A 5,001-nucleotide genomic window follows, 5' to 3' on the forward strand; every position below is an offset into this window, starting at 1 on the left:
CTCATCTTTTTCCCCCCAGCAATTTTGGTATTCTGAATATTTTTGTGTCAAATTGCATCTCAAAAGGCTGTTGACGTAATGCATCATTGATGTTATTTTCTTTGTCTTCTTTGTATTCACTACATTGCAAAACAGCACCTGCTGCTGCTACTATTACGACAACCCCACCCACCCATCCTCTTTTAATTACATCAGTTGCTATCCACCAGCTATGTGTTTTGTTTTATTCTGGCTGGCTACAACGTATGTTGAATATGATCACACACTCTACCCTACTTTGTTTTATTAAACATGCCAGTTTGTGTTTTTAATTTGAATCACAACGCCTTTACTCTTTTTTCAACACTTTTTTTCTGTGGTTTGTGTTTTATGTTTGTCAAGCAGCATTTGGGAATAGACTCACACATGTTTTTCCTCAACCCTGTGTGTGTGTGTGTGTGTGTGTGTCTGTGTGTGTGTGTGTGTGTCTCTGTGTGTGTGTGTGTGTGTGTGTGTGTGTGTGTGTGTGTGTGTGTATGTGTGTGTCTGTGTGTGTGTGTGTGTGTGTCTGTGTGTGTGTGTGTTTGTGTGTGTGTGTGTGTGTGTGTGTCTTTCCCCCCGATAAGTACTTGGGGAATACCCCTGCATGTGTGTATATGGAATACCTGAATATGGTTGAAAACATCCCAGCCCTAATTGAGGCATCCAATAATGAGAAACAATATAAAATGTGTGAGAGTGACGCACAGAGGCTGCTCCCCAATGTGCTTAAAGAGAGAGAGAGAGAGAAAAGAGAAACATAGGGGCCCCATAAAGACATCCAGTGTGGCTGTCTCGCCTTTTGAGACTGTGTGACTCTCCTGTGACACTGCTGCGAATTACAACCAGTAATTGATTATTAAAACGAGAAATTGCAAAGCACATCCATTATTTGATGAGCGAAAGTGTTATCCATGTAATTAACAAAGCTGGATACTCACCATTCTCTTGTACCAAGACCTCTATATCAAATAAAAAAAGAAAGTAAAAAAAGAAAGACAAGGAGACGAGAGAAAGAGAAAAAAGGGGAATATTTGGGGTTAGCATACAATTGAGAGAACCAGCACTGAAACAGCAATTAGCCTGGACATAATTTATCAGAAAAAGTCCACTCAGTGGAGAATGAATCCCACATGGCCCTGAAAGGTGAATTTTAATGGCTTGTGGTTTGGACTGTTTTTTAATCTTAGCACTGACTACACCAGACAAATATAAATATATAATACAATTATACAGTGGCTGTTCAGACCCTTTTGTTTTTTCCCCCCAGTATAATTGTGTAATTAGAGTTTTACGTCTTATGGCAAAAATGTATTTGTAGATTTATTCATTGAACAGAAGTTTTTTTTATTTTTTTTATTTAAAGAAACGCACAGCAGTGGTACGTTGTGTGTTTTACTGGGTTGTGTGTGCTACCTCGGAAACCACCCCATGGCCTTGGAGCTGAGAGCAACAGCTACAGGGACTCAATCATTCACCAAGTCTTTCTTCTGCAGGGACACACACCCTTCTGACTTTGACCTAAGGTACATTCAGACATCTGGTTAGATACCACAACAAACACTGAAAGGGTTTTTCACATGGTGTGAACTTGTAGCCCTCAAATTGTGCTTGTAGCCCTCCGCTTTTTATTTATTCTTTAGAAAGTAAAACGGGTCTGTTTCCTGGCTCTACAATACCTTGATGTTCCAAAGATTTCCAGAGGGATAGTTGATGCAAATACTTTATCTGTCAAGTGGGTGGACTGCTAGGAGAAAATGGAGGTCTGTCTAAAACAAGTTTTACACAACATGTGCTCATTGCTCGAGTTTCACAGATATAAAATGTTTAAACGATAAATTCCACTTCTTGTTACTGGCCCTGAAGTCTGAAAATGCTATAGATGTTTTCTTGCCGAGCCTTCGTAGTGGCTTATTTGCATGACGCATGGGTAATAGGCCTAGTTTACCATCATGTCCTCCATATGACCTCTATCAGCTTTACTTACCTCTGTCGTGGTGTTGTCCTTCCTTTGGGGTAAAAGTGGCATTAAGCCATGGCATTAACTGTGACAATGCTCAGATGTGCCTTGCGGGCCAGACTGACCCTTCGGCCAAGGAACTTTCCAGTCTTTCTCCGGCACAGACTCTACCCGAGAAGCCCTATGCCGACTAGGCCGTGTATGGGCTCAGGTGGGCTTGGCTTCATCCTCCCCTCACGGGCGAGGTGCATAGGAACTGGACGACCGTGTGCCTGTCTGGCTGTTCGTTGCTACTCTATGCGATGCGCGTCTGAGCGGCCAAGTCAGACAGCGAGCCCCTCACCCGAATATCCACAGGCTGTTTGGACTGCGTCTAGGAGGAGGAATTCATTTAGACAGAGCACTCTCTCTCTTTTCTCCCTGCAGCCAGATGTGAATCAATGGGAGAAATACATCCAAGATAGCGTTTAAGCTGCAGACCCTGGAAGCAGGGCTGCATTTAACACTTACGTGTGCGCAAACATATCCCCTGGAACTGACTGTGTTGTGTATGTGTGTCCGTGCGCGCGCGTATGCTCTTCCCCTTCCCCAATTTCCTTCCTTTTTCCGTTTTTACTAAACTGAAAATAGCAATGCCCAAAAAGCAAAAGCGTGAGGCCTTCCATCCAGTACTGGAGAGAAGACTGAACGTATGTTTGTATACACTGAGAGAATATCGAATGTGAATTTAGAACATGTGAACTGAGAATTTTACAAACATATGGACTTTGAGTGCTTTAAGTGTGTGTGTCCTTCATTTAATATAGTCATGGTCCAACTACAGTTATCTCATATGCTGCCAGGCTGCACAAACAAACAAAAGCACAGTATCAGATCAATTGGCGGAGTCAAATTAATTAATTGGTCATGGTATTATTGATTCTATTTTCAATGAGCTAACTCCACATTGTTTTTTTCTTTTTAGGTGTCTAAATAAATGCCACTGTTAAAAATCACTGAACATCCATTACACATGCAAATCGTATCACCTCATTACTTCAAACCAAATAGCATGTACAATACAATCAGGCCTATTGATGTTAAACAATTAGATTAAATACGAAACAGTAGACTGATTTGAGAGTAACCTGAAAAATTATCCCACATTCGTCAGTAATTGTTTGCCTTGTGTGAGCTTTATGGGAAACTGTGAAAAGCTCAAGCCTGCCATCTAGTGGCTAAAGCTGGAGAATGTATAACATTTTGAATGTCTTCATATTACATCGTCAGCCATGCACATAAAAAAATCCCTAATTTCTGTATGGTACATATATGACAAATGTCAGTGAAAAGTGTTCATCAGGATGTTATGTTCTTTCATAGCTGTAAACATAGGTGTCAGGGTTTTTATAGACTTCACTCTCATAGAAGAAAATATTTTTTTTGGAAAAAGGTATCTTCATTTTTTTAATCAGCCAGATTACTCTCTAATGTCACAAGTAATTATGTTTCAATTAACTGAAGGTTACTTTGCCCACAAAATGCTGTTAATTCAGGCATGAACTTAATCGATTATTGTTAATATGTAAACTCCTCCAAAACAAAAACAAACAAAAAACCTAAAAAAAAAAAAAAAACTGGTCAAAACAAAAACCTCCAATAAACTTCAAAGGAACTGGACATTCCTCACGGGGTGACGCTGAAAAACACATCAGACACAGAGAATGACTTCATAAGACATAAATTATATATACATGGTCATTTCACATACACTGCACTAGTTTTGTCCATGGACAAAGACCAGGGTAGGTAAGAGCAGAGGCAAAGGAAAGAAATGGATTTTCCAGACAATGCCATGAAAAGTCGTTAACAGTCATTATGACGTAATAGGAACTGTTACCAGTGTTTAAACTACAGTGCAATTAACATTGTCTACTAATACCATTTCAATGTGACTATTTCCAAAATATGTAAAACATGTCTTTATATAAATTTGAGTTCACTGAGCAACTTAAGAGGTTACTAAACATGTATGAATTATAAAACTGGACTCAAACAGTGCAACTTAGCAATGATTGATAATGCAGTCCATAATATTCTTCTTGACATTTTGAAAGCACTGTTGTCTGATTTTTATGTTACATACACCTGCCAGTTTGCTGAAAATGCATTTATTTTTGTTTCATGTTTCTTTATCTTACTGTTAAAAGTACATTGGTCAAATAGTCATGTGAGTTCTCTTTGTGTCATCTTTTTTTACAGTAAAACACATCCATCATAGTTGAATGAGAATCCCTGTGTCATATCTCTTTTTTTCCTTTTTAAAATAAATTTCTGCTATATTACAGGTCATAACCTGAAGAAACCACATATCATTGTTCTTATCATGTAAATCTATGATCATGACCTCACCATCCATTTTATACCAAAAGAATCAGTTGAAGTACATTGTCAATCTGCATTATACAACCTAAAAACAAAACAAAACAAAGAACACCAATTTCAATGTACAACAATTCTGGCATAGCAACCGATAATCAATGGATGGTATCACACGTCTTCTTATGCCTTGAGGTTGAAATCTCTAAAATGTAAACCACATTATGCTACTTTAACATTATTCAAGGGTGCAGTGTCAGTCTAGACGTATAATGCAATGGATACATTCCAGATTGGCGTACAGCAGAGTACCATCCAGTATGTGCATTGTTTCTCAGCTGGTGTTTTAGGCCACTACAACAGTCAAATTCCAGCTTATACAGCATGCACAGAAATGCATTCTCACCTGGTAACCACACATCTCAAACAATAGGCAAAAACAAAAACAACAAACAAACAAAAAAACATATCACATATTTATAAAATACCTGAATATCTTGTCACGTGATTAAAATGAGAGAGGGAGAGAGAGAGAGAGAGAGAGAAGAGGGAGAGAGAGGCTTTTTTTACCCACGAGATTGGGAAAGGACTGTGGCTTGTACCGCTGTACACTTCAAACCTCCTAAATCCTCTCCAACCTGATTTTGTGATATTCCCCTGACAAA

General features: G+C 38.9%; 1 protein-coding gene and 1 long non-coding RNA gene across 5 annotated transcripts in view; both read right to left on the minus strand.

The window, feature by feature from the left end:
• Window positions 1-531: 531 nt before the first annotated feature.
• LOC121703960 lies at window positions 532-2,344 on the minus strand. Its single transcript, XR_006030193.1, has 4 exons — window positions 2,006-2,344; window positions 1,435-1,539; window positions 960-980; window positions 532-850 (listed from the first exon to the last, which is right to left on the minus strand). It is a non-coding gene; the product is annotated as an uncharacterized LOC121703960 (long non-coding RNA).
• Window positions 2,345-3,682: 1,338 nt separating this feature from the next.
• The window catches only part of grb14 (growth factor receptor-bound protein 14), a 48,261-nt gene continuing 46,942 nt past the window's right edge, over window positions 3,683-5,001 (minus strand). For all 4 annotated transcript variants that reach the window (XM_042083275.1, XM_042083303.1, XM_042083293.1 and 1 more), the window contains one exon: window positions 3,683-5,001. This exon is cut by the window's right edge and continues 1,288 nt beyond it. The gene's annotated coding sequence lies outside the window, so the exon portion shown is untranslated.

Source organism: Alosa sapidissima, chromosome 2, assembly GCF_018492685.1.
Source record: "Alosa sapidissima isolate fAloSap1 chromosome 2, fAloSap1.pri, whole genome shotgun sequence".
NCBI lineage: Eukaryota > Metazoa > Chordata > Actinopteri > Clupeiformes > Clupeidae > Alosa > Alosa sapidissima.